Consider the following 12,223-nt stretch of genomic DNA (forward strand, 5'->3'; position numbering starts at 1 on the left):
GTATATAATTAATACACCTTCCATATCAAAATATAAGTCGCACGAGACAGAGAGTGAGGATCATTTCTCGCGTTTCCAGCGACAAGTAAAACCCCCGTTAGTTAATTAGTCTTTTATTTCCAGCGAATCAGACTCGTATTCCAGGCACCATTTTTAGTTCCAGGTTCTCGAATTTCCATGGCTGGAAAAGTGCACAAATTAGGAAAATAATTCATCGGGAAGTGGCGTCAATTTCGGGTGGACCACTTTGGTCTCGAGTAATCCAAAGACTAATGCTTAAGTGGAAAAGACTAATGCTTAAATAACTAAGGCTCCTGATCAAGTAACAAAGGACTCATGCATTTAATTACGTTTCCTGTAACGAGACGAATTCATACCATCTCTAATTCTTGGAGCATTTTGTTAAGATTGCAGAATTTTTGTGGGAAAGGTTCAGGAAGTATTGGGAGAAGATTTATTCGATTAGTTAATGATTTTATTAAGCAATGCCTAATGAGGGTTATATCTACATAGTTCATAGCATTTCACATTTCGCAGATATATAAATAGATAGATGTGGGTCTCTTTAACTGTATTAGCCACAATGACCTTCCAAATTCCTGAGTTCAGTATCTGTCAAAAAAGGTGACCAGTAGGATTATTATATATATGTTTGTGTGTTTGTGTAGTTTATCCATTAACTGATGAATGCAAAAAAAAAACATATCCCAAAAGTCTTTCAAAGAGAAAGACCTCAAACCCAAAGCGTCCAAAGCATTAAGCTCTATTACACAATTCTACCTTTAAACAGACAAACAAAATCTGAAAACCCAACAGATAAATAAATTGACCTTCTCTTTAATGGAATCAGGTCCCTTAAAGATTCCCCCCTTTATCCTGAACTACAGACGAGACAGTCTCAGTTCCAACCGTCCTTCGTCTCTGTCTCTCTCCTCTCTCTCTCTCTCTCTCTCTCTCTCTCTCTCTCTCTCTCCTTTAAACAATGGGTCCTTTTTCCATCCTTGCCACCCCCCCTTTTCAATTTGCATTTTATATTACCCCTCCTTCTTCGTTCTGTGCTCAAAGGTATTTAACTCTGTGCATCGCTCTGCAGAGGGGGACGGGGATTGCTAATAGTGTTTTGAACAGTCGTCGAAGTCTGGTGAAGATTGTGGTGTCCTGTGCCTCTTTTAAGTTAATATTATATATATATATAATATATATATATATATATATATATATATATATATATATATTATCTTAAATATTCTTCGTACACATTGTTTTATGTAGGACCTCACATAGTTTAATTGTTATTCAGTTTTACTCTGTGTTTATTATTATTATTATATTATTATTAACTATCAGTGATTCAGCTCATAAGCACATTCCTGTGTTGACTTCTAATTATACCTCAAAGTAACATTACAAGCAATTCAGGTAATGCAGAGTAAACAACAAAGGTTAATTGCAATGCACTAAGCAGTGTGCATCACAAACAGCAAACAACAGAAGCCATTAACGGAGGCTGATACCCAGAACGAAACGGCTAATGAGGTTCCTCAAGGTTGTCTGCTGCGACCTACTGCTGTTTTGTCTGTGGTCCGAGATCTGTCTGAATGATTTCAGTTGCTAGGAATGGCAAAAGGCCAAGTGCTAAGACCTGTGAGGTTATTCGGTGCTGAAAGGGAGCTCGAGAGTTAAAAGGTTTGAGAGGTGTAACAGGAGGAAAACCTCACAGTTGCTCTATGAAGCAATTGTTAGAATATGACTGGAGGTATAGTAAAAGGAATGAAAGAAATTGCTGCTATGGGGGCCGAAGGGACGCTGTAAAGAACTTTACACAACGCCTACTGTGTACCGCTTGAGGAGCACTGACGGCAGTACCCTACCTAGGGGACAGTTGCCTAGGCAAAAGAGACAAGAAACATTCATTGTCTGATTCTTACAGTTGTAAATATAACTGCTTTTACTCATTAACTCAACTTTATTAAATATTTGGATTCATTTTCAATTGATAGCCTTGATATCTGAAATGGAAATAAGATACTGCACAATGGTATTTATACGTATCTCACAATTTGAACGTTATGTCTATTCCACCTCACACCTTCATTTATTGATCAGTAGCATCAAGGAAAGACATGACGGTCTGGTCTTGGAAAGGATTACCACTTCTGATTGCTACTCCCCACAGTCACATAACTTCCAGTTCATCACAGCTGGAGTTGCAATAGGCTTTATGAGCTTGTTAGCAGAAGCCAAGGGTCACAGTGTGGCCTGAAAGCCCCACGACGGAATGGGTAAATTCCTTGAACGAAGTGGTAAACACGGAAGGCGTCCCTCTCGTAATGGCGCTCTTGCTCTCCTGAGTGTTTGTTCTGTCTAGACTTTAATTAAGATCAACAACAGCTTTTAACGCTGCCTCTTTGCATAGTAATGTTTCTCGGCCAGGTCGGGTTAATTCGCTTATATTTGCCCCGACTTTTGTGTAACGAAATACCGTCTGTTTACTTGGCAAGTCATCACTTGAAGAATATCCATTGAGTGAGGTCATTGGTATATTATTATTGTATATAATTGTAATAGCTACAATGTCCTCTTAACTTCTCAAATTCTTTGCTCTTGTTTTGGATATGCCTGTCACTACAAAGCCTCAAGATCCAACTTCCAAAGAAATATGAAGAAAATCATGATGTCCGGTAGTGGGAAACGAACCCGCGATACCATAATCACGACGATTGGTCACCTTGCCGACTTGACTATGAAATTCCACACATGCAAATATATATATATATAATATATATATATATATAGATATATATATATATATATATATCTATAAATATATATATGTGTGTGTATATATACACACAAAGTGTACACCTATTATAAGAATGTAAGCCCAAGAAAACTGCATGTGTGTATATATATATGTATATATATATATATATAATATATATATATATATATATATATATATATATATATATATATACATATATACACATACACACACAGTGTACACTTATTCTAGGACTCATCGTACATACATACATACACATACATATACCTATACATCCAGCGCACACTGAATCCAAGACCTCCTCGACTGAAGAAGCCTCTCACCACAACACACGAACCCAGATAGTAAGTAATTATGCCGCCTGACATCTTCCCTCCCTTGTCCTGAATCCCCACGATACCTGCCAACTTGGAGTTGCGTTTGCAAGACGAGAAAATGTTTAAGTTAAGGTGTGGAATAAGGATAACGATTCTCGCTCTCCCCGGCGAGAGTGGGTCTCAGGCCTCGTTTGTGACCCATTAGGTAAGTCTCGCAGGATTGGTTAGGATGCTGAAGATGGGGAGGAATGTTGCGTATCGTTGTTATTGTTGTTGTTGTTGTTATTGACCATACGATGCTCTGATAAGGGGTGTTTTAGATCCTGTGAGTGAGGTAGTCTTTGTATTATTATTATTAATTATTGGTTATATTGAAAATAATGGTTATTTCAGCCATTATTATTTTCAGTAAAGCCCTGTATTAATGAAGATTTTCTTCCATCATCATATCATCAATCATCATCATCATCATCATCTTATTATTATTATTATTATTATATTCATTATTATTATTATTATTAGATTATTATATTATTTATTATTATTATTATTATTATATCTTATCATAGTAGCATGAGTCACTAAAATGGTGATGAAATCCAAAGTTGTGTAGGTGGACCGGAAACTTATATATATATAGATATATATATATATATATAGATAGTATATAATATATATAGATATATATATATATATTAGATATATATATATTATTAGGATAATAAATACATAGTACATATATATATATATATATATAGAGATACTATATAATATATATATATATATATATATATATAAATATATACATATATATATTCCGCATGTATGTACAGTGATGCTCAAAATCTCATGTGACATGACTCCATAGGATTTCGTTCAAAATTCGCTAACTGGCAACCTAGTATGCTTCATATTTATGTATTATTTCAATGCGAAAACCCGATTATTCACACAATAAAGGCCGGATTATGTTTCAAAACTGTAATAAAATGTCACGTGTAGTCAAATTTCAGAGACTCTTACAAAGCATTTTGAAAACCTTCGTTCACTCATCGCTGAAGCATTTGACCAAAGCAAAATCGTCATCAACGCATCATTTCAAATGTAAATAAAAAATGAGAAAAAATTTCATGACGTTAATAATGCTTCCAAAGCAAGCATGGAATTTGAAATAGTCCTATTGATTGTTTTTTACACCTCAACGCTGAAAAAAATGTAAATATGTATATACAAAAGTAGAATGCGCCCACCGATATCTACGTGTAAGGGGAGCACGTGTGGAACGTATCATTAGTGTCGGTACAACAACCACCACCTGGTATAATAATAAGTAGGTCTACAATAAGTAGCGACCATGAAATTATCTTGAAAAAAATTTACTTCTATATTGTATTAGAGGAGTATTTGGATTTCCATACATAATTATTTGTTATATTTCTTACATATTCAATAAATGATGGCATACTAGCAATATTCGCCTATGCAATTATTCTTTTGTCAAAGCCAAGATATTATTCCTAGGCCTAGGTGTTAGATTTATTTTATTTGCACTTTAACGTTCACATCTCTATTAAAAATTTCTGGCAAGAAAGCAAATGAGGTTATCTACACATTCTTGCACTTCAAGTTACCTTATGAAAGAATTGATTGTACAACAAAAGCGAATAGAAGGGACTTTTTAAGAAAATAATACCTTTAAACCGTTGAAAAACAAGTGTTCCATACCCGTTGATATTAATACTTATGATATTTCGATTAATAGCCGTCTTCTACATATAACCAAAAGTCATCATCATCTTTTATTCCTCAAAGAACAAGGTAATGTCTACAAATAAAAACATCAGTAACAGATTACATCTCAGAAGGCTTAGATTATCTATTTAGGCCTATAAAACATTTTGCAACATACAGGCAGCTTAAACACCAGCCGAAAACTTCAACATTCAAAGAAAAAAACTTGTTTTAATTCATATTCCTAATTCGAAATTGTTATTATGACTGTTGAGCTTATTATGTCTTCTGTCATAATGCTACAGACTTGGTTATGTTGGCCAGTCCGAGGAGCATGTTAAGTGTGCTTTCATTGATGGCACCGCTAACCTTATAACACAGCACTTTGAACTGAGCAATGTAAAAAAAAAGGAATCAATTCAATCACACAGATTACGAATTATACCAATGCTTAAAAGGGATCATATACATTCAACCATAAGGAAAATAGGACTAGCTGTGAATTCGTAAACTTCCAACATGTATGACATTAGAAATAATAATAATAATAATAAAAAGTTTAGTACTACTTGGCAACGTCACGTTGAGTCTGAGAATCTGGACGATACAAAGAATCGTGTCGCATGAGATTTGAGCACCTCTGTACACGAACTCAAACAACTGGTGGCAGAGTTTCATCATTTTTCGTTCACCTGCCTGATGCACGATTCATGTTATTGTGTAAAACTATTTTCCATATAGCAAAATTCACGTGATAAAAAACGTCATTTCACAACCAATGAAATACATTGCCACATAGAATCTGATAGGGAGGACACCTATCACTAGTAGTATTGTATAAACCATAGTCCTTACATTATCATATCAATATGAAGTCGAAGGTAGTTGAACGATTCCATTTGTGAATTTTATAGAAAACAATGGATGTTCACAAAATGCTATCAAACTAGAAAAAGAAGAAAAAATTATAACGTAAACAGTGTGAACCAATGCGACCTCACTGTTGCTTTTGATGTCGTTATGTGAGCGGGCATCTAATGTCAATGCGTCATTTATCGGTCTAAGAAACATCCCTCGCTGAGCGAGAGACAATTATTACACTGCATTCGGTGCAAGTTCCTGTCAGAGAGATATGAAGAAAGCTTAATATACCGGAGAGAATCATACATAGTTGAATCAAATTTTTTCATTTTTTAGAGAACGGCAACAAAGTTTAGAACAAAATGGTCCTCGAGGTGGAAATTCCTCGAAGCACCGCAAGAGAGCAAGACAATACAGTAGTGTAAATGTTGCTGAGCAACATTCATTTGTGAATTTTGAATTCTAGCGCCTCGTCATGATATTGCTGCAACCAGGAATCATGACTAGCTCTACGCCTATGACTGGTGTCTGATGAATAGTTTTAGATGAGGAAGAGATTTTTAAAAATGCACTTGAAATCTATGATTAGGTGTCTAATGAATAAGTCTAATCGATAAGCAAACTTACCTTTGATGGATGAGAGATTCAGTTAGGTTTACTCTTTTTGTTTTGTTTTTTATCGGTGTCCAGTGAATACCACGGACAGGGAGGGAAACCAGATTCAATGATGCATGCATTTGTTTTTCTTCAAAACCTAAAGAATATATTTTAATTGGGGGGATACTTTATCAGCATCGGCCTAAACCCTTCAATACTTCTATACGCCACCTTGGCTCTCTTCCACATCTCAGGCGACTCGATCCGACTTCTCGCTACGAACTCCATCGCGTGAAGCATCACTAATGATAACGGTTATTTTCAAAATTCCCGCACCAACAAAACAGAAGCCTTTAGAATGCATGTTTATAAAATATTTTCTGTTCAAAGATACTTACCTTTCATTCCCCAAAATATGTGCGTACACTCGTGTTACACATGTATGGTTTGTTGTAGCTGTCAAAGAGCAACTCCTTATTTAGGCAAGAGGTTTTTATTGAAAAATATCTAAAATCGACTGAAACGAGAACGTCGCCTTTCATATTTCTTATCTTTCAGCCACTAATAATATGCTTATGATAGTAGGTCTAGCCATACACATGAAACGAATTTTTAATTAACATTTTCTATTTAGAAGAAATGAATAGCTACAGAAAGATCACCCCAGCTAAGCTTTAATGAAAGTAAGCCTTCTTAATGTATTCGTCAGTTTTGACTCATAGCTTTCCAACGTGTCCAGATGAAACAGGATGATATGCAAGGAATTCGATAGAAAATAAATGACTGAATTACATTCGTCTGCTTTTTTTTATGATTGCTTTTTGACTTAGAATAGCTAGGTCTGACTAAATTATGTTAAGCAATTATGAAAAGGATAAGAAAAAAGGAGAACATGGCCAATAAAATAAGAATAACGGAATAATCAAATAAAGCAGATGGATATAGATATTGTCGAATATTGTTGATTTAAATATCCATTCACTTACGTATCCGAAAGAGTATACTGCTGAAAATAGACCTAGCTAGGCATGTGAGGAAATCAAAAGTCAAATTTAGGCTCACTAAATGTGTTATACAAATTATTTTATTGATTAAAGGACAAAATTAGTTGAATTAAACGTCGTTATTAAAGAATGTTAATGCCTTAATGTATTATCGGCTGTGGGAGAGGACGAAATGACAACACCCCAGTGCAGTACGATACGTTGGGTCAAGACCTCGAGCAGCATGCTGCCAACTTCAAAATCCTTATGCATCACGAAACTACTATGAGATTCAGGGCCTCTGTAACACGGTTTTTTCGCAATAACTTTTTATCTATGCATTTCATAAATATAACGTTTATTCAGAATACATTTTTATATCAACACATAAATTTTGAGTGTATTCTGCACTACGTAGGTTGAATAAATTTGGTACTTATAATGTAAAAGTGACCTTTTTTGAAGACGGGCCAACTTACTCAGAGAAAAGGTTTCGAACGCACTCGTTACGTAAATTATGACATAATTTCTTCCCTCTTTCTCGATGGATGATTGGCTATACGTAACGCAAGGCTAAAACCTCTGGCAACAATGACATTACAAATTTAAATACAAGCAAAGCATACACCTTTATGAACTCTGGAACCTCTCCACTGATAATTGTCATAATGAAACAAACCAAACTAAATATGTTAATAAATACAAAAAAACACTTCGATATATTAGTCTATTCCCCAAAATAAGTTTCCAAAAAAAAAAGAAATTACCAGTCTACCTTATAGGTCACAATCAGATTGACAAGATGTAGGTAATAGTTGGTAATTATCAAAAACATAGTAGACAAGCTCGATTTTATAACTGCTATATCCAATGTCAACAATTTTTATTTATTGCTATCTACCTATTTACTGAAAAAAAGATAGCCGGTACCGTATATTGGCTTTAACCTTCACCAATAATTATCGTCAGAATGGTGACTTCATGAGGCTCCACCCACTTTCGCCTCGTTATAACTTCCAGGATAACACTGAAGGCTACCATGGGCATTGTTGGATTAGAAAATTAAAACTTCTGGCTATCAAAAAACTAATTTCTCGAGTAGTTGTAAGAAGTGCTAAATGATCCTCAAGGATTCCCAGCAGGTTTGGCCTAAACGTTTAATTCATGTATATTACTGCTATACTGTTGCGGCACTACTGCTACGTAGTATTACTACGCTAGCACTGATACCCGACCCACATCCTATGTATCGTTCCGCCATTCATAAAGTCTTTGGGTTTCAGAGCCGATGGAATTTCTGTCTGGTGGATGGGCGCAACATTAAGTCAAGAGGTGTTTGTTTACCTTGCTTAACGTAATGAATGTTTTTCGACTCTTGGCTCGTAATCATTGGCCATGGCGTCGGCTAGATCATTTTTACTCTATAAAAATTAAAACTATCGGGTTTAGGTTATTGATAATGCTGACAAAATTTGTGTGTGGTTGTAAATATACATATGTCAACTTTCAGCTACATCCGATGCTTTGACAAGGAGCAAAGTCCAAAAAAGCGTGTTATAGAGAGCCTGAATCTCATAGTAGAGTTGAAAATAAAATTAGAATTCGTGGACGCATCGGTATATATTTTCCTTACTTTGCAAAATAATTATCTTTAAAGCATTGAATAAGTCTACTAAATTCTAATGTAATTTATTTCAAGTATAGCACCTTTGAAAGGAAATGTTATTTATTGTTAAGTAAATAATCTGGCACCTGTATATGGCAATATTTCCATAACGACCAATGAATTAAGAAACTACGCTAATTCTTCGTGGTCTGACTGTACGTGTGTCTTACACAGGTAACAAACAAAGAGCACCCCAAACTAACAAGACCTCTCTCTCTCTCCCTGTTGCTTGTGCAAGCACAACGCATATCCCTACAAGCATTCACAAGCAGAAACAAACACTGCTTCTCTTCTACCCACTTTCGTTCACTTCTACGTCATCAAACGTCTGTCTGCCTGCATAACGTGCACAGACAGACAGACAGACAAACAGGCGTATTTGCACCTCTGCCGGTGCTGCAGGTTTGCCGATGCCTCAAAACAAAAGAAATGCAGGATTTGCTGGAAAGAGGAGGAGAATGGAAGCAATTGGGAATTCTTGCAAACAATTACAGTTTGCAACAATGGGCCTTCGTTCGTTTGCTTGCAAGGGTTGGGATTAGGAGGGAGTTAAGGGAGGGGGGGTTAGGGGTGGTTGGGGATGCTGGAATGGCACCGGTTTTGCATAATGATAATAATATTAATATAATAATATTCCAATTAGATTAAGATTACCAGCCTCTTCACATTTCTAGAATATATGTATTACAAAGAAAATTTAATTATTATTATTATTATTATTATTATTATTTTATTGGTAAAATTATCCACAATGTTTGTAAGTGGTATATTCGTGTACACACACACACACACACACACACACACACACACACACACACACACACATATATATATATATATATATATATATATATATATATATAATATATATATATAGTATATATATATACATTGTGCATTTCATCGTCATTTTAGCGACGCATTTGATGATTATTATTATTATTATTATTATTATTATTACCCTCAACCACAGAATCACATTTCCTGCTATAATTTTCAACCCAATAAATTAAAAACAAAAAGTAAATAAAGAGGACAAAGTTAAAGAAGTTGAACAGCATAGCGGGAAGAGACAAAGGAAAACGAGTAGAAGAACAAAAAACTAAGCAAAAAAAGCAAATTAAATCGAGCTTTGAAATCTGAATTTCCTTCTTCTCAGGAATCGATTGTTTAGTTGTCGTTAAATGGAGAATTTCCAGTTCAGAATTGGTACAAAAGAGACGAGATACACGAGGGTAAATTACTCAAGAGAGAGAGAGAGGGAGAGAGGGAGATTAAGGCGTTTAAAGTTACGGACTGCACGACGGGGAATGACCCTACAAAACGGATGTGAAGAGAGAAAGAGAGAGAGACTGTAAAACAAAAACTGACGAAATACGAGGAAAGGAACAATAAAACCGAATAGCATTTCAAACTTGATAGCAGAGAGAGAGAGACACAAGCATAGTAAAGCTGCTTTAGTATAGTCACCGAAGCATAGAATTCGCCAATTTTTGCATGAAAGGATGAGCAATAAAAGGAAAGAATAAGAGAGCGAAGAAATCCTGCTTGTGAATGTCTATTGTGTGAGTGAAGGCGTGGAAGAAATAAACGATTGTCAATCCTCATCAGTTGAAGGAAGGGGATTGGAATAGGCAGTGAAGCATCTTAGAAGCATCACCTATGATGTGAAAGGCAGTATTCATCCTTGAATTTTATTTGTGTGTGTAAAGCAGGTTACTTCTGGTATCCAGATTGCATTCAGTTATCAGTATAATGTATTTAATATACTATAAGAATCGTACAATTCAAAATCTACTAGCGATCAAATTAATACGATTATTATAATTATCAATACACTAATATTGTCTAAAGTTCTTTGCGGCGTCCCGTAGGGTTCGCTTTGCAACCCTTGCCATTTTATCATACCTCCTTTCACAGCCTCTCTCCATCCTACTTTCCCCCAGTGGTTTATTGACTTAGACTTTACAGAATACTGGAAAGAGTGCCAACATGGCACCTTCGCAGAATACGGATGCTGGCACTACAAAACAAACGGCAAACACTTAGCACCCCAAAGGCAGGGGCACTCCAGGAAAAGCAGGAAATTCCTATGTACCCTTCCTGGGATGGATGGATTCATCAGTACAAGTATTTGGTCTGAAGGACTCAGGTCGCTGGATTCTCCCAATATCCTGACAGGAGATCAGTGGTTAAAAAAAAGAAAGTGAAGGTTTAATCCCCAAAATGTAGTCGCTTTTGGACACCATCATGGCCCACCTTTGGACAGACTTTGGGAAGAATCTAATATCTGAAGCATAGGGCTTTGTTAACAATACAGAGCTCTCCAGTCACTAGTAAGTTTTTGTGTTGGCGTTTTACCACTCACGTCTGTTGGTGATCTCTCTCTCTCTCTCTCTCTCTCTCTCTCTCTCTCTCTCTCTCTCTCTCTCTCTCTCTGTGCCAACCTGCTGCCACGTACAACCAATCGAATAACAACCATATATATATCATGATATGTCAGCAGAAGTATAGTATATTACTGAGTTTACCGAACGAGAGGATCGAAACAGAGAGAGAGAGAGAGGAGAGAGAGAGAGAGAGAGATCCAGTAAATCATTTACTGCTGAGAGGAAAGGAATGGATAAAAGTAGCGAGAGAGGGTAAATCAAGTCTGAATTGAATTTTCAGATTTCCTTACTAAAAGCCAGAGCACAAGTCAATGTAATCGTGCATTCATAAAAAAAGACGATTAATTGATCGAGTTACGTCGCAGAATTGCGATGCAACCCCTCCACCCCCTCCCGAGGTATATAGGCGTTTTTTATTCTGCCTGAAACCAGTTTAGAAGTCAGTTGGAAAGGACCTTAGTAGATACTACACTGAGAGTTAAAGATTTTGCACATATAGTTCGAATGCGCATCATTTGCAAACCCTTTCATTTTTTACTGTACTTTCTTTCATATTCCATGCCTCAATCTTCCAGTTTCCCTTCTCAGCCCTGAATGACCTTATAGGTCCCAGTGCTTGGTCTTTTGGTTTAAATTTTGTAATCCAGTTAAGGTTTTCAGTCGTTCACTTCGGCCTCCCAGCTAGTAATTGTAACATTGACTACTACAAATTCCCTGAAATATGAGAGAATAAATAACGTAACCCATTTTGAATTATTTAATAATCTAAGTAATATTTTTCAAAGTAGTAATATTTTTTAAGTAATATTTTTCTTAGTATTAGTTTTTTGTAATTAATATTTTGCTAAGTAGAATAATTTTTCTAAGTAGTACTATTTTCTAAATAGTAATAT

Source organism: Macrobrachium nipponense, chromosome 48 (assembly GCF_015104395.2).
Source record: "Macrobrachium nipponense isolate FS-2020 chromosome 48, ASM1510439v2, whole genome shotgun sequence".
Lineage (NCBI taxonomy): Eukaryota > Metazoa > Arthropoda > Malacostraca > Decapoda > Palaemonidae > Macrobrachium > Macrobrachium nipponense.